The sequence below is a fragment of the Ostrinia nubilalis genome, chromosome W (assembly GCF_963855985.1).
Source record: "Ostrinia nubilalis chromosome W, ilOstNubi1.1, whole genome shotgun sequence".
Classification (NCBI taxonomy): domain Eukaryota; kingdom Metazoa; phylum Arthropoda; class Insecta; order Lepidoptera; family Crambidae; genus Ostrinia; species Ostrinia nubilalis.
In genome coordinates, this window is record NC_087118.1 from 5,948,574 (window position 1) to 5,972,550 (window position 23,977).

At 35.2% G+C, this 23,977-nt stretch overlaps 2 long non-coding RNA genes across 2 annotated transcripts in view; one reads left to right on the forward strand and one right to left on the reverse strand.

Moving 5' to 3' along the window:
* Positions 1-2,801: 2,801 nt before the first annotated feature.
* LOC135086364 (uncharacterized) lies at positions 2,802-3,501 on the reverse strand. Its single transcript, XR_010260444.1, has 2 exons — positions 3,315-3,501; positions 2,802-2,978 (listed from the first exon to the last, which is right to left on the reverse strand). It is a non-coding gene; the product is annotated as an uncharacterized LOC135086364 (long non-coding RNA).
* A 2,061-nt stretch (positions 3,502-5,562) lies between these two features.
* Positions 5,563-23,977, forward strand: part of LOC135086361 (uncharacterized) — a 36,753-nt gene continuing 18,338 nt past the window's right edge. The window contains exons 1-2 of the long non-coding RNA XR_010260439.1: positions 5,563-5,631; positions 5,935-5,990. This is a non-coding gene — a long non-coding RNA (uncharacterized LOC135086361). The remainder of the gene's footprint in view (positions 5,632-5,934; positions 5,991-23,977) is intronic.

Sequence of the window (23,977 nt, forward strand, 5' to 3'; positions counted from 1 at the left end):
ATTTGCCAACCGGATGACACTAGCATTGACGGGCTACGGGTCATAATACCGCTCCAGAAAGCCCACTTAGGTAGGTAACGACCATTTTCTGCCGGCTGTAGTCTTCCACATGACCAATCGACTTCTTCATCCCCTGCCCTTTTAATAGGCCTCGAACAGTGACCACCAGGACAATACATTCATGCCGCACACTGAAAGCCGAAGGCGTAATGACGTTTTCCTTGTGTGAGACCGAATAGGGACCGCTGACGAATGTTTGAAGCACACGCCAATACTCCTGGTAATGTCCCGCGTTCTCAACTCATATGGTCCTACCCATCTGGCAGGGTGATAAGCCCCACCACATGGGAGCAGCCCTTGTGGGTAGTTATATTCTACACATTTTTATAGATTTTAATTCTTATTATTTCTCAAGCAAGAATCAGTAACTTGTACATAGGTTATAGGTATTTGTGCGAGGCAACGAGCGCGCATTATGAAATAACTAGCGGCCTCCCGCGACTTCGTACGCGTGGATCTCGTTTTACCCCCTTTACGGAAAATTTCTTTTAGCCATCTCACTAGCTTTTGTGTATTATAAATTGTAGTTATTAATTAAATAAATAAATATTATTGGATATACAGGGTGGAATTTTGTAATGCCACCTAGAGGAAAGTTTTTTTTTATGCTAGACAAGGCAGGTATTTGACCGCAATCGCACCTGGTGTTAAGTGAGATGCAGTCTAGGATGGTACATATCAGTAAGTACTCATAATACTGTAGATAGAAAATTTTACTGAAAGAAAACATTTCTTTGTTTTTGAAAAGAAAGAGAACTGCATTGAAAGATTTTCGAAAATTGTCTACCATACCATACAATGTATTCTGTACATAAATAAAATAATTTAAGATTTCATGGTTTTCATTTCATTTGATTTATCAAGTTTGTTAAAGAGATTTCATCCTTATACTTAACCCTAACAATTGATGCAATAAAAATACAGGTTGTAATTTTTAATAGATTTCAGTTGGTTTGATTCTGGGTGTGGCAAGAAAATGTTTGTAAATCTTTGAATGTACTTCTATTTCTTTTCAAAAATAAAGGAATGTTTTCTTTGAGAAAAAAGTTCTATCTACAATATTAAAAGTACTTTCCCTCCAGGTGGCATTATAAAATTCCACCCTGTATTGCGCCATCCAGTCCCAAAATAATTTTTAAAAATATAAAGAACAGGACTTACTAAAGTACTTACTCGTATTATTATGACATTTGTTGAAACTAAATGTGGTAAGTATTGCCTACTTACTACTAAATTAAGTTAGTGTTATAGTACTTCATTACACAAAGAAAACATCTCTAAGAAAAAATCTGGATATGAAAAACCTACACACAGCAAAATTCTAACAGTAAGAAGGATAAAAGTATTTACTTAATAATTTATTTGATGCATTTTTCTGTAAAAGTAAGATTTTATGCACAAGAGCCAAACAAACAAGTTTAAGCTTGTAAAGAACTTCCAAACCTATTATTATGTAGAATAAGTTCTTAAAAGTGACATAGTATTTAAAAGTTTTCATCTATTTTTATTTATGAAAATAGCCTTGTCTCCGTCTGTATCATTACCATCAAAATATTACTATTATTTTGAACTCCATTAACATTGATGATTGATTGATACACTTTATTATACAGTGTGTCCGGGCTTGTAGTGATCAAACTTTAAGGGCGAAATCTAGGGACAATTTTATCGATAAAAGTACTTCAAATTTGGGGCTTGACCCATTTATCGCAAAATTACAAGGATTTAAGTTTTTAATTTTTAGTTTTCACCTCTTCCTTCAAAAACAAGTAAAAGCGTGGGTAGTTTAACATTAATAAGCAAATATTTTATATCATGCGATAGCCAATAAAATTGTGTATTAGTAGAAATAGAAAACAGACACAAGTTTCATACATTTTATGGGAGTAAGAATGGATTTAATTAGAAAAATACATGACTTTTTTCACTTCTTTTTCAGTTATTTTCCAATACAAGAAAAACCAGGTCGTTAAAGTATGTTTTTTTTGCATTGTATTATTAGTATTTGAGCTATTCTACAAAACGAATGTAAATTTATTAGTCTACGTCTATTAGTTTCGACGTAATTGTTGAACAAAGATACCCCTTCCCAGCCGCTTCCATAGCGCGTCGGAATAGGTTGTGTGATTCTTTCAGGCAGTGCATTTTCGCATGTTAGCAGCGCTATGGAACCGGCTGGGAAGGGGTATCTTTGTTCAACAATTGCGTCGAAACTAATAGACGTAGACTAATAAATTTACATTCGTTTTGTAGAATAGCTCAAACACTAAGAATACAATGCAAATAAAACATACTTTAACGACCTGGTTTTTCTTGTGTTGGACAATAACTGAAAAAGAAGTGAAAAAAATCATGTATTTTTCTAATTAAATCCATTCTTACTCCCATAAAATGTATGAAACTTGTGTCTGTTTTCTACTTCTACTAATACATAATTTTATTGGCTATCGCATGATATAAAATATTTTCTTATTAATGTTAAGCTAACCACGCTTTCACTTGTTTTTGAAGGAAGAGGTGAAAACTAAAAATTAAAAACTTAAATCCTTTTAATTTTGCGATAAATGGGTCAAGACCCAAATTTGAAGTATTTTCGTCGATAAAATTGTCTATAGATTACGCCCTTAAAGTTTGATCACTACATGCCCGGACACACTGTATATTTACTTAGTTCAGTTGATAACATTCCTATATCATTTTTATCTCAACTTATTAGATATTTAATATTAATTAAAACCCAATGAATTTAAAACACTCATTTATTAAGAAGGCTTATTTAAAGATAATAATCAATTTATGTTCAATTAAATATTTTGGAATTATGAACAGTTTACTTTGGTTTGTTAAGATTTTATTAATTTTCATTAAATATTGGTTTTCCGGGACAAGTTGTACATCATTATTGATCACTTTAACATCTGAAAAGTAAAATATATAACTTTAATTAAATTGATAGATATTGTGCTTACATTTTGTTGTAAACATTAAGGCTCAGTTGCATTACCTAACTTTGACCGTAACTTTAACGATAACTGGTGTTTTCTGAATGAAGTTTGATAGATTTTTGATGTTTGTTATAGTAAGATGGTGCAACCCAGCCTTATAGTTAAACAATTTCATCAAAACTGTACAATACTTTTAGAGTGCAAGAGTAAAAAACATTCATCCTCAAAAACTTTGACCTCTTAAATATTATTGAATAATTAATAGTGCCATCAATTATCAAACGTTTCATAGTTATCATCAAGCATTACCTTACGCTGCAATCACTATTCTCTTTATTTTACACAGGCAAAATATGCATAGAGTTAACGTAACAGTATCACATTGAAAACTCAGATATTGTTGTAATATTGTACAAGGCTTCTGTTACTATTATTTTTAAGATCACTTGTTTCAGCTATAGATTATTTCTTTGAGATATGTATGTAAGTAACTATTCTTATTAGATTTCATTCGAACAACACCAACCAAATCAAAACAAACTTTTGTTTGACAGTTTGTCAAGAGGGGGGGGTGTAGGGACCATAGATTAGAGAGTGATAGGATGTTTCGTTCGGAAATTTAATCAAAAGATTTTGAAACGTCAAAGGACAAAAATGTGAATTTTAACCCGTGTAGCGCCCTTCTGTCAAATTTTGTTTTGTACGACTGAAAAATTAAGGTCCCTCGAAAGTAGGTAAAAGTGGAGCAGGCATAATTTACTTTTATCTTTATGAGATAAAAATAATAATTTTTTAGCGTTGTGAATGTCATCATCATGTTTTTAAAAAAAAAACTTCTATTATGGATCGATCGAAAAGCGAAATTTTGGACAGCGTTTTTTTTTTTCACAACTTCTATTTTTTAAATTCATATTGATAGGTTACGTCACACTATGGATCGAAATTGCGATTTATGGACATAGCGATATTTTTCATAATTTCTATTTGAAAAAAATACCTATCGATACGTTACGTTATTCTGATGAATATATGTCGTTAGATTTTCTCTAAAACCAATAGTTTGGTTGGAAAAAAATATTTTCCATTTTCGTTATATGGAATGAAATGGCTTGTTGACTATAATCCTACACTATCAGCGCGCGCCTAAAGTTGCCCGTTCACAAGTTATGTGGTTCTGAAAAATGAAAAAAAAGTTAGTAAAAGTGACTTTTTTTGGAATATCTTTAAAGATTCAACGAAAATATAAAGATTCCATACGTTAACAATTTAAATTAACCTTAAATTACTGACAAATATTTAACTCATATTTTGGAACCTTGTAACTTCTGAACGGGCAACTTTGGGCGCGCGCTGATAGTTTAGGATTATAGTCAACAAGCTATAGGCTTAGTCGAAATCGACCACTTTAAGTTTCATTCCATACAACGAAAATGGCAAATATTTTTTTCCAGCCAAACTATTGATTTTAGAGAAAAACTTTTAACGACATTTATTCATCAGAATAACGTAAGTTACGTTCGATAAGTATTTTTTTCAAATAGAAATTATGAAAGAAAAAAATCAATATGTCCATAAATCGCTATTTCGATCCATAGTACGTCTTACTGATTAATTAATGTCATTATCCCCTCAAGGATCAATAAGACCGGCGGCGGCTGCGCTGTTCATTACTTACAGTCATATAGATGAACTAATTTAAACTGAACCGTGTCACCAAACACATTGACAGGGGGGCGCCACCATCATTTCAACTATATAGTTTCCAACGTGGCAAAAATCGGAACCAGCGATTCGGTATTGACGGTGGTGGCGCCCCCCTGTCACTGTCACGGGTGGGACAGTTCGTTTTAATTTATGTATATTACGTTACTTACCAGTTATTAATAATAATTACCGACAATCGAGGTAAAAGTAAGAAAGTAATCACATTAATTTATCACTTACAAATATCTTAAAAGAGAACACCGGCTCGTGTACAGCGTGTACAGCAACACATTTTGAACGTTTTGATATCTTAATTATATTAATATAAATTAGTATAATGAGATTGGAATGTTTAAAATTTAAACGAACTGTTTAAAATTTAATAAATAGGTTTAGATGCGGCGGGGGTGGACCTTGGGCCAACCCTAAGCAGTTTATTTAATTTCATATATACGTGAATAATTTCTTTAATCACATTTACCAAATTATTCTTAATAACCGATTGTTATTAATCATTATTTTTCTATCATAATTAATCATCATAATCAAATCAGATTAAATAAAATCTGAGTTGCGTTCTATATCCTTTAGAGCGCCATGGTCTTTTTTTAAATACAAAACGTTTAACATTTCCGTGCAATATTTCTTTGATAAAAATACTTATAGAAATGCTTTAGTTATTTTATGCGTATTTTTGCGATTGCCTAAAACCCTAAATCTTTATTTTCAAAACAGAAATATATTTTTTACTGTTCCAGGCGAAATAAGTTGGTGACCAATAGGTTAAACATCATCAAACAAAAGTTGTCTATGGTCATAAGTTTTGTAGGCTAAAAAGTTTGCCCCTTCCTTGAGACATTTCGCGCTCATTCACTTCCGCCTCCCTCTCGGTCGCAACTGTTTTGCATCTTGTTTCATCGCGGTAAGTTATGTGTAAATATTATTAAAATTATTATCCATAGGTTTGTCAAATAATAAAATACTATTGTACAAATCAATTTTGATGATATATCAACTTAATTGTTTCTTTTCATCGTTCCGTTAGTATAGGCATCATTTTTGTTGAAGGGGACGCCATTGTAAAACAAATGAAATAATGTTAAACAAACAACTTTTTATGGTTTAAAACTTTTTAAAGTGTAATGATCGAAGTTTTAAGTGTATTTTAGGTTCTTCAGTGCCATAATTTGTGGTTCTTTAGTTCATTAAATGTGTATAATTGCAGTTTCACGATGCCCCGCTTCAACTACGATTCCACCACGGCCGTCTGCATCGCCACGGGTAAGTCTTATAAAGTCTTATTTGTTCTTCTTTCCATTATTTTCTGTGTTTAGGTCCTTTGGTTCGTTAAAAATATACTATGTTTGGCTTTGATGAATAGTTATGGACCGCCATTTTTCTTCTTTTATAATTGACATGGCAATGGTGTTGTAGGTAGTTCATAACTGCAAATTTATAGGATTTCTCTATCGTTGTTTCTTTATTTTGAGTCTGTTCGTTAAGATCTAGCTTTTTCAAGTCAATAACACATTTTCTAAATATGGTTGACAAGGGCGTAGCCCCTTATTCTATTTGCCAAGTTATTTAAATTACCTACACCTACCTACAATCATGGACCTATAAAAAAAGGTCCATGCCTAACAGTAAATAGTTAATAACACGTAAGAAATCTTTATATTTTGAAACATGTCAATTCCACACAAGGTAGGTACTTGTATTAATAATGTCCTAACAGACAAGTTATCATTTCATTGTTGATGAACATAAATTCACATTATCTATCAATAAAAGTTATTTAGATCTTCTTACTCTGAGATGGTTTTCATATGAATAGTTATGTAAAATAATTTTACACGTAGGATTATTTACTGTTGAAATTGGTGTTACATTAGGTATTTAAAATACACAAGTAAGCATAACTTTAGTTCTTATTATAAACAAAGCATTTATTGAATCACATCTAATTTAATTAATGTTTCAGTGTAGTTAAAATAATTGATTTGCTCTGAAATCAAATCAATAATAAGAACTTGATTGAATCCTTCTCAAATATTGGCAGGTAATATCAATGCAGTTTAAATATTATTTGAAAACCTTCAGATTTGCAATAGGATTATTTGCATTTGATACTACTTATATCCTGCGCTTGTTATATTTGTATTTATTTATCAATATTTTCAATTTAGTGCGTTGAATTCTGATTTAACATTCATATTACTAGGTATAGGTACTTTTTTTTGAACTTGTATAAGTCTGGATCTGACCATAATATCTAGCCTTTTATAAATCAAGATTAATAATTATACTAATTATAATTTACCTACTTGAATAGTGGTATTAATAACATTTAATTTTTATCTCTTGTCATAAATTAATTAAATTCAAATAGATGTGCACCAATTGATTGAAGTTATTAATATTCATCATGTTTGAAATTGGTCCTATACCTACTTAGATTATTAATCTAAGGTCCTATAATATTTTTCATTTTTACAGAAACAAATTCTAAATTTCTTTTGATCCATATTATTACTAATTTAATTGAAGTTAATAAGCAGAAATTAGGTAGGTACCTACTTATTGTCTCAATGGGGTTAGGCAAGCCTGTTATTTGATTTTGCATTAGTTTTATTTTAGGAAATATTGTATCAATGCAATGCATTTTTTAGGTAGGATTAGCCTTATAAAATTACTTGTTGTAATATGAACTTACTGCAAAATGGTACAGTTACAGTAAAATAGGTTAGTACTTATTTGTATAATCATTGATTTCCATCATTACATACCTTAACTGGTAGGCATTTGTTTTTAATACAATTTACTGTTTTCTTTAGTAATTTGGATACATTACCTACCTACTTAAGTAGGTAATGTTGTTGTTCAATTATAATAAAATTTCAAACTTTTGTTTACATTAAACTTCTTATTACTATTAGAACTAGCTGCTATTAATTGTATGAGTTTGGAATTTCGGTTTAGGTAGGTCTCTATAGGTAGGTATATCTACTTTTAAATTTAATTTAATTTCTTTTATTTATTAGTAAAAAACAAACTTAATTTCAATTACCAAAACAATAAAGGTAATTAATCAGGTAGGCATTGTAAAATTTATCACTTGTTCATTGCATAACCATTTATAACTGAATATGAATTTATTGACGATTTATTTTCAGAAAATTTGTTGGCACTATAGTTTGTCATTTTGTTTTCTGTGTGTACCTCAAAATTAGCATGATTGATATTGCTTTAAGGTGATGTTCTAATGCCTTGTCAAAATGCTTTAGATATTTTAGCGGAGAGTGTTAGAAGATAATGAAAGTATTTTTATAATATTACATAACTGAGTTGAAAATTAGCATTAATTATGTGACCAATCTTTTAATTATCTTCCCTGTGTCATATAAATCTATAACACTTTTTATCATTCAATTTAGATACTGAAGTTGCATTCTTTACACGTTTATATTTTATGACAATAATTTTAAGAGAAGATTGACTTGAATCTTTTTAGAGTTTTCGTTATTTTTGTCTTGATAAGGTATCAGCATATTATCTGAAAATAAAGAAACCACCTGCATTTTGTATTTCGAAGCAAATTACTTTCTTTTAAATTATGTATTCGTAATGCATAATAAGCGCGACTTCATTGTCAATCAGACTATTATTAATTATTAATTTCTGGTAAAGGATTGTCCCATCAAGGCGATGCACGGTATAAAGGTAATAATGCACAGTGTGTAGCCATGTCAGCATGTGCATCCGCTTTGTCAGTTATTAAAAATCGGGCCGTGTTTGATGTTGCGGATATCAATACTATTCTTCAGTACGGTGATTTACTTTACTTGCAGTGCAAACCTCGGGACCACGTTTTCTTATTACCAGACGAATTGCCAAATGATTATCGAGTAGGGAACTTCGCGGTTAAAATTAATGCAATGGAACCCAACTGGATTGAAAACGGGCTTTTTCCAGCTTCACTGCGCGATGTTGATGTTGCAACATTGCAGTTAGTTCATATTTTGCGCGACCGTGTATTCACTCGCGAACGTAACGATACTCGGGATAGTTACTTGTTCACCGGGAACAATTATACGGTTTCTTTTTGGAAATTTGGCAACAAATTTTATTTATTTAATAGCCATGCGGTTGGCATCAATAATAAATTTAATCATCGGGACGAAACTCAAAATAAGGCGCGTTTGTTTTGTTGCCAAAATTTAGAAGATCTCGCAAAATTACTGTTCGTAGGACATGCGTATACCTCGGCGCAATATTCTATACATAAATTAACTGTAGTAAATTTTGCGCTAAACTTAGATCCCGTCGTCCCACTCGAGCCACGCGACGCGAAATTAACAACGTTGAAACCTGTCGTAGTCCTTGAAAAAGTTGAGTTAGAATCAATAGACATTGCACCGGTGCAATCAACCAAACGAGGTCGACCCAAAAAAAAGAGATCATCTAAATCTAAAGTAGATTCTTCCGCACCGAAAAAATCTAAATTAATTAATGAAAAATTAAAACCAGTTGTGGTTCTTGAGAGAGTAGATTTAACTGCGTTAAAAATTGCCCATGATGCGAAACCTTTGTCCGTCAGTACTACACATTCTGATGTCAAATTGAAATTAAAGCCAGTCGTTGTAATTGATCGGGTCGATTTAAATAGCGGTCGGGTTAGTAACGTAACGTCAACCAAAACCCTTAGACACCGAGAGGCTGTAAAACGTTATGCTACCCAGAACCCAACTATCAATAGGGACGCGGTTAAACGTTATGCACAAAAAAATCCCTCGGTTCATAGGGACGCAGTTTCGCGATACTCGCAAAACAATCCATCCGTTAACAGGGATGCGGTCAAACGATACTCTCAAAACAATCCCTCCGTTCACAGGGACGCGGTTAAACGGTACGCGCAAAATAATCCCTCGGTTAATAGGGAAGCGGTAAAACGGTATTCGCAACAAAATCCGGAAGTTAATAAAGAAGCGTCACAACAATATAATGTAGTAAACAGAAATTTAGAACCCGCGTTGCGTAATTTCAATATTTTGATCGGACAAAAACAAAACGACGACCTAGATTCAATTCAGACCCATTCTTTTAAAAAATTGTCTTTAAATGACAGTCACAGATGTCCTCAATGTCAGGCGCGAATTTTTGTTGAGGAAAAAGGTAGAGTCAAGTGGTGTTGTGGTTCTGGAGCATATAATGTTCAAAATTTACCGCCGTTAACCGAAGAGTTCTATTCCCACCCAGCTTTCCTTCTAAGACCGCGAGCTTTCAATAATTTGTTTTCGTTTAGCGCATTAGGCGTTTCTCATGGTTTTCATCAACCAAATTCCGGTGTGTCTTTCTTAAAAATTCAGGGCCGAACTTACCATCGCGTTTTTGATTTAGCTTACACTGACACATATAATCCTATCGGTATGTACATTTACGACGAAAGGGAAAGGACAGCTGTAAGCCAAAATTTAGACATGGAGGTAGTTCGCTGCATTACCAATTTTATGCATAATGTTAGTCCGTACATAGATTGTTTTAAACGTTTAAGTCAGGAGCCTTCCGAGGAGGCACATTTGATATTTGAACCCACGTCGCGACGCTCCCATGGTAATATTTTGGGAGACATGCCAATCGGTTCGGAAATAGCCGCAATTCTGAGCACAGAACGCGAACGCTATATTCCTAAAGCTATAGTCATATGGCGCATAGGTGCTCGAAAACCGCACACTGTAGACATTTTACATCCGCTGTATGAAACTTTCCAATATCCTTTGCTGTATCCACACGGTAATCCCGGTTGGTTACCGAATAGACTCGATAACAACGGCGTAAAACTAACACAAAATAAATACGTCCGTTGTTTGTTGCTATCTGAGCCGCGGTTTTCAGAGTTGAGCAGACTTTCTGAGGAATGGATAGTAGATATGTTCTGTAGAATTTCAGAGGAACGACTTAGGTACATTTTTAATATGCAGAATCATTCCTCAGATGCTGCTCTTAGATCTGCTCCCCTTCAGGAAGTAGAAAACTCGGTAGAAATTAGTAACCAGATAGCAGCAGATGAAACCATACGGGGAGAGGGTGGTGTTGTGCCGGGACGTGTCTATCTGGCCAATACATTTACTGGAGGTCCACGGTATATGAAAACTAAATATATGGATGCGATTGCACTGGTCAATAGACTGGGCACTCCATCATACTTTTTAACGATGACATGCAATCCAAAGTGGCCCGAGATCCAACAATCTACTCCACAAGGACAAAGGCCTAATCCTTTAATTTGTGCGAGAGTTTTTAACTTGAAACTCGCACAACTTTTAAAAGACCTTAGAACTGGTGCTTGGTTTGGTAGATGTATGTATATTATGCATGTCATAGAGTTTCAAAAACGAGGACTGCCCCATGCCCACATTTGTTTTAGAATCGAAGGGGGTGGTCCCATACAAAATTTTGAAATCGATCAATTTGTAAGGGCAGATATCCCTCCTCCTTCTGAGGCAGGTGGTAGATTACGCAAGGCTGTGCTTGATCACATGATACACGGCCCATGTGGACCTCCACATAGAACAGATTTGCCATGTTGGGATACTGAAAAAATGAAATGCACAAAGTATTTCCCTAAATCTGAAACGGCTGTAACTTACTGCGATGACAAAGGTTTTGTTCATTTACGCCGTGATAGTAAAAACCAAGCCACCATTAAATTTAGAAATAGAGACATAACGGTTAGTGATTTGTGGGTCGTTCCGTACAATGCCGCTCTTCTCCTCAAGTATGACTGTCACATAAATTTATTAGCATATTCCGCACGCGCGATCGTCAAATATCTATTCAAATACATGACCAAAGGTCCTGACGAATCGCGCGTTACTGTCGTTCCCGATTCAGATAAAAACAATGAAATCGAGCAGTATGTCACCAAACGTTACCTTGGTTCTTGCGAAGCGACGTGGCGCATTTTAGAGTTTGACGTAACAGCTCGCGAACCGAACGTAAAGCAGCTCGCCGTACACCTTGAGGGCCAACAATCCATCTTTTTCAAGCCGGGAACCGAAGCAGATGCCGCGCGCCGCGCTCATTCGGACTTAATAACTTATTTTAAAAGGCCTCTCGGTGAACAGTTTGATAACATAACGTACTTGGATTTTTACGAGCGGTTTATTGTACATTCACGACGTCCCACCACTAAAAATGTAGAAATCTATGAATTAAGTAATAATAAATTTTTGACAAGACGGCAAAGGGGCGAATTAGTATCGCGTTTATTCTGGGTCGCGCCAAACAGAGGTGAATTATTTTACTTGCGTCTTCTTTTAGCGTCTCAGCCGTGTCGTAGTTACGACGATTTATATAAACTTGGTGGTCCATTGTGCAAAACTTTCCAGGAAGCTGCGAAAGCTCTCGGGATCGCGGACGATGAAGCGGAGTATGAGATTGCTATGCAGGAAGCATCTACATTTTTGACTGGACCACGGCTGCGTAGCTTTTTCGTACTCTTAGCTGTGAACGGGGTTAGGGTCGTTTCTTTGTGGGATAAGTACAAACATTTAATTGGTCAGGATTTTTTGCAGCGTTTATCCGATGACGCAGAAAAAGCGTACAAACTTTGTCTCGTCCAAATCGACCGGTTATTGCGTAAACATGGGACATCCCTTGTCGAGCAAGGGTTACCGGGCGTTATAGACGATTCGACCGAAGTAGGCCGCGAGCGCGTCGAATATAATCGCGACGAGTTAAACACGTTCGTGAGTAGCTGGCTACCAAAATTATCCCCCGACCAAAACCTCGTGTTTAGTTATATTCACACTCTCCTGAGTGACAGCGAGTTCCGAAACTCTAACAATACTGCCATTTTCATTGACGGGCCTGCCGGAACAGGTAAAACTTTACTTTTAAATGTAATTACTGCACACGCACGCGGAAATTCAGGAATTGTCTTGTGTACGGCGAGTTCAGGTATCGCGGCGCAAAATTACGTAGGCGGTATTACGGCACATAGCATGTTTAAATTCCCCCTCAACCCCGTAGATGATCTTGGTTACTGGAGCATTACCAATGGTTCGCAGCGCGCTGAGCTTGTTCGACAAGCTGACGTTATTATTTACGACGAAGCCCCTATGGCTCACAAATATTTCATTCACCTGCTTGATAGGTCTCTCCGCGATTTGATGAAGTGCAACAGGCTTTTTGGTGGGAAAATCGTAATTTTCGCAGGAGATTTCCGTCAGATACCTCCTGTCGTAGTAAAAGCTAAAAGTAACTCTGACGTAATCAATTGTTCAGTCAAGTCCTCACCGATTTGGGAACAAATTAAAATTTTCAACTTGAGCACTTCCCAACGTAACAGAGACGACCCAGAGTATTCTGACTTTTTATTAAAACTGGGATCGAATCAATTGCCGGTTCAAACGGTAAAGGTAAATCGTTCAATTTTAAATTTAGTAGATTTAACTTCCCACCTTTCTTATGTTACAGATTTGAACGATCTAATAGATTTTGTTTTTTCACATGTTGTCATTATTGAACCGGACACGTGTGCTGGTCGAGCAATACTCACCACACACAATCAAAACGTTAGGGAAATTAATTCCATAGTATTAGATAGAGTAGAATCGGAACCGTTACACTTTTATTCAATCGATAAAGTCCTTTCCGATAACGCGGACGATATATTTTTAGGCGCGGACGCGTTAAATAAACTGCAGCCAAAGGGTGTTCCAGAACATGATCTAACACTAAAAGTAGGATGCGTGTGCATGATAATCCGCAATCTTAGTTTTTCAGACCGACTGGTCAATGGCACAAAAGTTATCGTCGTGAAAACTACGCCGCGCATAATAACCGTTCGCAAGCCAGGCGAAACAAACGAATTTTTGATTCCGCGTATCTTGTTTAAAGCTCCAATCGAACCGGACAGCCCCATCGAAATGACGCGACGGCAATTCCCCTTAGCTCTGTGTTATGCCATGACTGTTCATAAGAGTCAGGGGCAGACTATAAATCGGGTAGGCGTAGACTTGCGGTCGGACGTGTTCAGTCATGGCCAATTGTACGTAGCGTTAGGTCGGGTCCAAGAAAAATCGGATATCAAAATTTTAGTTTCGCGCGATAAATTAGTCGACGATAAACTTTTGCTTAATAATGTAGTGTACCCGCAGCTTCTTTAGATTACTTTTTTTATATTTTTTTTTATTTTTACGCAGTTTCTCGGAAAGTGTAAATATAATTCACCTCATCAATCAATTGACAATTCTTTTGTGTAAATATATTTTAAAATCAATTAAAATCACGCTGACACGCCTATACACGTGCATTATTTATTTATTTTTGCTTTTTTTATACTCATTTCGCATGAATTCAAAATTTGGTGGTTTTTGTTTGGGCATGTTGGTTTTGTGTATATGAGTTATGCGTGTGTGGTGGTGTGAGTGAAGATAGTGAAGTATCGGGGGAATGGGCTATGTTAAAATATCATCTCTACACTGTAGGGGTGGATCGGTATAGCGTCGTCACTTGGAGTATAAATCCATTTACATTGGTGTTTGATTTTAGAATAGGAGCTTTCTCGGTCAACCAAATTGAAGAAGAGATGTTATGATATCGCTGAAGGGCGAACTGAAGGATAGACGTGGACGACTGTTAGGGGGACACGCCAGCCTGTGGGCTGATGTTGCTGATGCTGTGGGAAACACCGGCGGACGTCTTGGGGAAGGTAACGACATCGAAGCGAAGAGTGTGGAGTTCGACAGCCGCATAGCTGCGGGCGTGAAGTTGAGGGGGAAGAGACCGGAGAGAAGATGCAGGGGTGACGAATCAAGGTAAGGTTAATAACCGCTTGATAATGTCCCACTTGTGCCAATTGAATGCCTCAGCGTCGGCGGAATGTCAGGAAGTCTAGGTACAAGTACGAGTATGCCAATATAACAAACATATGCATGGTTCCGGAGGCAATGAGCAATGGATGTGTTGATTTTTTGTTAGTTATATGCCGTTTTAAGCGTAACTGAACGGAATTGTTCTTACCAGCATATAATGGATATCGTATAATTGTCATTTTGTAAAAGTAAGCTTCAACCAAACCAACGCGTGCAAATCACCATCGCCGACGCGATCATAGGCGAATGACAGGTCGCACGACCAGTCATTGGCCTATGATCGCGCCGGCGATGGCAATCTGCACGCGTTGGTTTGGTTGAAGCTGAAATAATGTACAGGGGTAGCCTTTTTTTTTCGCATTACTTGAATAAGCAATGCACGCTGCGTCGTAGGTTACACTGAAGAACATAGGTACTTTTATAGATATATAAAGTGCTTTAAACGGTTATGTAGAGAGTAGGCTTTCGAGGGAGCACATATAATATTTGAACCCATGCAATGACCGTGACGTAATGAATATGTCCGTTTGTTTCTTGCTATCTAAACCACGGTTTTCCGATTTTTTTTATATTGTATGTAAAAAAATACAGTTGGCTTTAGGGATGGCCAAGGGGCCACTCCCGCCGCAACTTGACCTATTTTTAATACTATGTTGCATAAATTAATATCATAAATTAGTAATAAAACATTATGACAATAAAGTGATCCCCTCCATTGTCAAGATTATCTTCACTCTGAATTGTTATTTTTATTAAATTAAAAAGAAAGATCTTGAATTTGTCATTCTCACTAAAATGTCTCTAAAATATGATCGAGTGAAGCGATGGCTGGCTCATCCGTCATGTCTGTGAACAGGCGCTGCCTTCGGGGACTGGTCAAACCAAGTTGTCCAGATTTTTACGCTTTTAATTTTGGATGGGGTGATGTTATAGCAGGTAGCGCATTTTCTTACATAACTTTTCAATTCCTATCATTGGAGGTCCGAAAATATTTCTCATACAATTTGATACCATAATGATCATTCTTCATAAAAAATTTAAAACCTACATATTTAAAAACATAATCATTGATATTCATAATATCACTAATCATACACTTAGTTTTTACTAATATTTGTTTTCATATATTTTTCTATACTAATGATCGAAACTCATAATCATTCGAATAAATAATTGTAATATTCATAAATGGAGTTATCCTAATATTTGTTTTCATAAATTTATTACTCATAAGTGTATTTATCCATATTATTGAAAGTCATGATGTCTATATTCGTATTAAATCGTATTTTAACATTAAATTAATTTGAAATGGTCCAAAACAGGCAATATTTTGTGCCACAAAACTAACGTGACAGAAACGAATCGCTGCAAAACCGACTCCACGTAGTCTTGTCTGCCCTACCCCTAGAGTGTAATTTAAAAGCCGGAGGCGCGGAGGGAGGGCAGCCCTCGCCCGCTGTAACGAGGCTCAGGCGCCCGGTCGAGCTGGAGCGGCTGAGGCTGGTCGCCGAGGCGCCGAAGGCGCCGATGGCGATCCAAAAAGCCGAAGCTGCGGAAGCAAGCGTGGGTGCCTGAGCCTCGTTACGCAAGGGCGGAAGGGCTGCACATCCCGCAGCGCCGGAGACGAGGAGATACCAATGCATGCTGCATGCTTGCTTTCATGCTGCATGCTCTGCATGCTTATCTACTCTATTAAATTATATATGATTTTTTTAAAGATACCAGTATGTCGGTTATAAAGTAAATTATTCTGAACAACAACATTATGAGTTGAAGAATGTTCTTAGTAACAACATTATTAATTAAAACAATATGATCAATGAATGTTATGAAGAAAAAAGATCTGAAAATAAAAATTATGTATTTTAAATGGTTCTTGGTAGTAACAGTATTGATAAAAAAATTATGATTACTAACTGTTATGAGCTCCGATGGTAGTAATAAAAATGTATGAATAAAAAAAGTATGAAAAATAAAATTATGAAGAGAGATTATTATGAACACAAATCGGTAGTAAGACAAAGAATAGGATTTAGAATTTTATGTGAGCCAATATAGAACCGTTATAGCATTACTTTGCCACAGTTCCCATAGATAGTCAAAAATATTTTTGGTTACTTTAGTGTCAAAACGGTCACAGTATTGGTAATAAAACATTACACGATTGGAAGGGATCCTCTTCAATCTTATTGTGTTTAAGTTTTTTCAGTCTGAATTATAACTATCATTAGAATATGAAAAAAGATATCTTGGATTTGTCATTCTCACTAAAATGTCTCTGGGGTGCTGGCGTGGTGAGGCGGGTCGTTAAAGAAAGAAAGAAAGAAAAATTATTTATTTGACAACTAAAAAGCACAAAAAACAACGAGGCGGAGAAAAAAAAAATGTTGCCAAAGAGGTCACCCACTCAGTATTATCTTGACAGTTGACATTTTACTGCCAAGTGCCAAGACACTGGTTTTCAGTGGGTGCCTTGTACGCAGGGGCAAAAAAAAATATAATAAAATAAATTCAAATTAATTAAAATTCACATTAAAATAAAAATAAAAATAACAATTACAATAAAATTTAAAAAAAAAGAACAATACAATAACTAAAATTTTAAATAAACATGTCCAAAAATATATAAAAATTAAAATTCACAATAAAATAAAAATTACAATAAGAATAAAATTAACAAAATTAACAAAAAAAAAAAAACAAAAAACAATACAATTAATTTCAAATAAACATGTCAAAATAAATTAAAATTCACATTAAAAAATAAAATACCAAATTAACGACACAGACAGGACAATAATAATTTTAATTAGACAAATGTAATAAATAATAATATTCATGAAATAAATCAAAACAAAACAAAACGCCGCTTGGCTGCGGTCGAAGAACGCGGCCAAAGAGTCAGGTGACGGGCCGTGAATGAAGAAAAAAAAAAAAAAAAAAGTGACAAGACAAAGTCACCTGACGTTCACGTTTGCCACGTAAATCAGCCACGTAGCGACAGAACACTTTCACTTTAACAATGTACTAATTAAATATGTGTTTTTTAATGTCTACTGTGTTAAAAAATAAATGGATTGACAGACGGATGGATGAACTCCATCACCCAGAAGCCGTGAACTAATGGTGAGTGGCTTGTTAGTTGAGAGTTAACAATCCCGCACGCACAGTGGTAACAAATAATTTACCTATTTGCCTATTTGCAGGGCACTCATCAGGGAAAAAAAAACAAAAAATCTCGATGTCATGGCAGTTCCTCGCAGCCACTGCAATCGTCCGAGCATCCCAGAGCAGGCAGGCAGAGCATCATTGAGTTACATTCTCTAAAATATGATCGAGTGAAGCGATGGCTGGCTCATCCGTCATGTCTGTGAACAGGCGCTGCCTTCGGGGACTGGTCAAACCAAGTTGTCCAGATTTTTACGTTTTTAATTTTGGATGGGGTGATGTTAGCATTACTTTGCCACAGTTCCCATAGATAGTCAAAAATATTTTTGGTTACTTTTAATTTTGAATGGGGTGATGTTATAGCATTACTTTGCCACAGTTCCCATAGATAGTCAAAAATATTTTTGGTTACTTTAATGTCAAAACAGTCACATTATTGGTAATAACACATTACACGATTGAAAGGGATCCTCTCCAATCTTATTGTGTTTAAGTTTTTTCAGTCTGAATTATTACTATCATTAGAATATGAAAAAAGATATCTTGGATTTGTCATTCTCACTAAAATGTCTCTGGGGTGGTGGCGTGGTGAGGCGGGTCGTTACATTCTCTAAAATATGATCGAGTGAAGCGATGGCTGGCTCATCCGTCATGTCTGTGAACAGGCGCTGCCTTCGGGGACTGGTTAAACCAAGTTGTCCAGATTTTTACGCTTTTAATTTTGAATGGGGTGATGTTATAGCATTACTTTGCCACAGTTCCCATAGATAGTCAAAAATATTTTTGGTTACTTTAGTGTCAAAACGGTCACAGTATTGGTAATAAAACATTACACGATTGGAAGGGATCCTCTTCAATCTTATTGTGTTTAAGTTTTTTCAGTCTGAATTATTACTATCATTAGAATATGAAAAAAGATATCTTGGATTTGTCATTCTCACTAAAATGTCTCTGGGGTGGTGGCGTGGTGAGGCGGGTCGTTACATTCTCTAAAATATGATCGAGTGAAGCGATGGCTGGCTTATCCGTCATGTCTGTGAACAGGCGCTGCCTTCGGGGACTGGACAAACCAAGTTGTCCAGATTTTTACGCTTTTAATTTTGGATGGGGTGATGTTATAGCATTCAAAGTCAAAGTCAAAATTTCTTTATTTGTTTAGACTAATAAATAGTTCTTACAAATCGTCATATGCTCTTAAGGAGCCTCTACATGTCTCATAATCTTTTTACCCTACCAGCGCTTCGAGACCAACATTTGGCAAGTGCTGAGAAGAAGCGCCGCAACAAACTCAGTCACCACTGTCTGCCGGTTAATATAAATAAATAGAAATAGTAGTAGTAGGTACATTCGATTCAGGAGCAGTTCACTGAATTTACCATGCATTCTTGTATGGTGTATCATAAGAATGGGTATACAAGATTGCGTGGTATATTAAACAAGGTAGTGACGTGCTAATATCTAGACTTACATATTAAGGTACTAGTAGAAATGACTCGCATACATAAATTTGAATAACTTGGATTGACCAGTCCCCGAAAGCAGCGCCTGTTCACAGACATGACGAGTGAACCAGCCATCGCTTCACTCGACCATATTAGAGGGAATGTAACGACCCGCCTCACTACGCCACCACCCCAGAGACATTTTAGTGAGAATGACAATGCCAAGTTATCTCTTTAAAAAAAAACTAATAATAAAGCTAAGTAACAGTCCAGATTGAGAAGCATGACACTATAACATTTGAGAAATTATTATTAGTTTATACAATATTACTTTTCATTTTAATTCTTTTTAGTGCGAGCATGAGAGGACCATAATCCTACTCCCAGGATGACTTATCATTAAGAAAATCTCGAGTTGTATAATAGGCTTTTTTAAGCATGTGATCTTTAACTATACCTTTAAATTTATTATACGGTAGCTCTTTATATTTATCAGGGACTTTGTTATAAAAATGGATACCTTGTCCCATAAAAGTGGCAAACACTTTATTAAGTCTAAAAGCGGGTATAGCCAATTTATTTTTATTTCTAGTGTTAATTTGGTGAATATCACTTTTCTTTTTGAATTCGTTAATATTTTGTTGAATAAATAGAATACAGTTTAAGATGTATTGTGAAGCGGCCGTGAGAATGCCAATTTCTTTAAACAATTCTCTAAGGGACGCTCTTGCTTTCATTTTATACAAGTATCTTATCGCACGTTTTTGCAAAATAAATATTGTTTCAAAATCTGCAGCTTTGCCCCATAGCATGATTCCATATGACATTAGGCTATGAAAGTAGCTAAAGTAGACTAAGCGAGCTGTTGAAACATCGGTTAATGACCGTATCCTTTTTATTGCAAAAGCCGCTGAGCTGAGCTTTCCCGCCAGAGTTTCTATATGGGGGCCCCACTGGAGTTTTGAATCCAGGGTGATTCCCAGAAATACAGTAGAGTCTACCAGATCGATTGCATTATTATTAAGTTCTATTTGGGTACTAACTGTTTTTACGTTAGGCAAAGAGAATTTTATACATTTTGTTTTCTTTGCATTGAGTTGTAAATTATTTGTAGTGAACCAACTTAAAACTCTTGTAAATAATGCACTACATTATTTACATCGTCAAAGTTATTTTTACTTCTATCAATATTAAAAATCAAAGATGTGTCATCAGCAAATAACACGATTTCGCAAGAGTCCTTAACAAAATATGGTAGATCATTAATGTATATAAGAAACAAGAATGGACCCAGAATGGACCCCTGCGGAACTCCCATTTTCACAGGTGACCCAGAAGACAAAACACCATTTATGTCAACTTTTTGAACTCTAAAGTTTAAATAGGATTGTATTAAATCCAAAGCAGAGTCCTTCACCCCATAATAGTGCAGTTTGCGAATTAGCGTTTGATGTTCTACGCAGTCAAAAGCTTTTGAGAGATCACAGAAGACCCCTAGTGCATTTTGAGAATTTTCCCAAGCCTCGAAGATATGTTTAAGTAGTGCAACCCCGGCATCGGTGGTGGAACGACCCTTGGTAAAACCAAATTGTTCACTATGAAATAGTTTATTAGAGCCAAAGTGAATCATAAGTTGCTCCTGTATGATTTTTTCAAAAATCTTGCTTAGAGCGGGCAAGATAGAAATGGGTCTATAATTGCCAGGGTCGGTTTTGCTACCAGACTTAAATAATGGCATTAGTCTACTATGTTTCATGAGGTCGGGGAAGATGCCCTTCTCTATGCAATTATTGAATATTATCGCTAACTGTGGGGAAATTATATCAATAATGTGTTTGACTATCTTGACAGAGATGCCCCAGATATCAGTTGTACTCTTTACATTTAAAAGATTAAAAGTTTTAGTGATATCTAATGGAGTAATATGTTTAAAAGAGAAGTGCGAGTCACAGGGTGTCACGTGGGTTTTCAATATTTCTTCAGCCTCGGAGGGAGATGACTTTAAGTTGGCAGTTGTTGCTGAAGCTATATTACCAAAAAAATTGTCAAAAGCTTCCGCTACATCTTTATCTGCAGATATCAAATTATCGTGAACTTTGAGAGAAAAGTCATTATCTCTTGGTTTTAGTTTACCAGTCTCTCGGTTGATAACATTCCAAGTTTCTTTTATTTTATTACTGGCGTTCCCTATCTTGTCCCGAATATAAAAAGACTTAGCCATGAAGCAAACTTTCTTAAAAATTTTTGAATACTTTTTTACATGCTCAAGAAAAGATACACTATTATTATACTTTTTCATGCCATAAAGTTCATATAACGTATTTCGACTTTTGTATATTCCCTTAGTAGCCCAGTCACTAAACTTACATTTGGTATTTGGTTTTAATGGCTTTACCGTAAAAACTTTGTCATGTTCGGTTTTAATACATTCGAAAAGGTTATTGTAAAGAGCATCTGGGTCTCCCTGCACATACGGGACTAAATGCAATTTATTTTCAAGATTAATTTTAAAACGTTCTAGACGACTAATGGTTACAGGTCTACATACGGCATTTTTATTACTTTTATTATTCAAATTATTACAAATAAATTCTACTTTAATACCACAGTGATCTGACGTAAGATTGTGTATGACAGCTTTATTGTCAGGGACACAGCTAGAGAAAATATTATCTAGACAAGTAGCTGTGGTTTCCGTAATTCTAGTTGGTTCCTTAAATTGACTAAACAAATTAAATGACTTAAAAAGGGAAAGTAGTCTTACAGAATATAATGATGAGCTATCTAGTAAATTGACGTTAAAATCTCCACAAACTAAGACCTTTTTGTTGCTGTTACAAGTTTTATTAAGAGCATCCTCAATAGCCGCTTCAAAAATACCAAAGTCCCCAGAAGGGGGTCTATACACACATACAATGATGTAACTCTCAAGCTCGACACAGGAAATTTCGACAACACGCTCAACTGATAGCCCTACTACATCTTTGCGTTCTTTATATCTGATATTATTATTCACAAATATTAAGGAGCCTCCGTGAATGGCCGACTTCCTAAAAAACGCGCTACTTAACTGATAATTATCTATATGAAAAGAGCTTTCATATTTTTTTAGCCAGTGTTCAGTAATACACATTACATTAATATCAAAACTTTTTAATAATAGCTCTATTTCTAAGACTTTGCTGGCCAAGCCTTGAATATTTTGATGAACAATCTTGAATGTTCCGGGCTTGGCCTTTGTCGAGTGCCTCAGTTTAAACAACTAGTAGTAGGTACAGTCATAATATTGTTACTATTTACATACTGAGATATCAAATTATTAGTACCCTGACTATGATCAGTTTTATGAATATAATTACATTTAATATTGTATGCAATCAATGAGGCTAATTTATTCTTCATTTTTTTAGAGAGATACATTGTATCTACAGTCAACTTAAAGCTAGAAATAAATTTATTTATGTCAAGAAGTAAAAGTGCGTCGCTATGACGATAAGTCAAGTTATACATAAGTATATTTAAATCAAATATGTTCTTGTTTATCTTATTTAGATTATACCCTGAATTTACATAGGGTAAAGTACACAAAATTATCTTACATTTTATCCTATTTTGCAAATCCAAGAGTTGGTCAATATTCTGAATTATACTCTTTTTATCTACAGAGTAACTATTACCATACATTATAATAACATTAGAGTTCTCATCTAATTCTTGGTTTTTACCAATTTCGTAAATTATCTCTGTCAGAAACCTGCCTGGATAGCAATAATTCAAGACTTGTGTATTCAAGTGCTCCCTGAGCATAGAACCTACCCCCTGACCAAGCTGATCAGAATAAATATAGGTTTTCCCTCCATTACCGGTATCACCAATTTTTTTAGACAAGGCAGTTTCATTAGTTTGGGATTTTGGGAATGTACCTATAGATATTAGTTAATTAATGAATAAAAACAATACTCCCCTGTTAATTTGTTCCGTAAATTTGAATTTATGAAGATTTTTCGTTGACAGCTGACGAAATTTTGTCTTCACTTTTTTGTGTAAATACTAAATATTTTCGTCGGATAACACTCGTATACATTATTTATACAATAAACAATTGATTTCAGTATATTTTATCACAATATTACACGAAATTATAGTAAATTAACATTAAAAATTTTTCCCGTTAAAATTACGCGTCTGACAGCTAGGGATGCCAGCGCAAAAAAAAAATTCTTTATCTTCATTACTTTGCCACAGTTCCCATAGATAGTCAAAAATATTTTTGGTTACTTTAGTGTCAAAACGGTCACAGTATTGGTAATAAAACATTACACGATTGGAAGGGATCCTCTTCAATCTTATTGTGTTTAAGTTTTTTCAGTCTGAATTATTACTATCATTAGAATATGAAAAAAGATATCTTGGATTTGTCATTCTCACTAAAATGTCTCTGGGGTGGTGGCGTGGTGAGGCGGGTCGTTACATTCTCTAAAATATGATCGAGTGAAGCGATGGCTGGCTCATCCGTCATGTCTGTGAACAGGCGCTGCCTTCGGGGACTGGTCAAACCAAGTTGTCCAGATTTTTACGCTTTTAATTTTGAATGGGGTGATGTTATAGCATTACTTTGCCACAGTTCCCATAGATAGTCAAAAATATTTTTGGTTACTTTAATGTCAAAACAGTCACATTATTGGTAATAACACATTACACGATTGAAAGGGATCCTCTCCAATCTTATTGTGTTTAAGTTTTTTCAGTCTGAATTATTACTATCATTAGAATATGA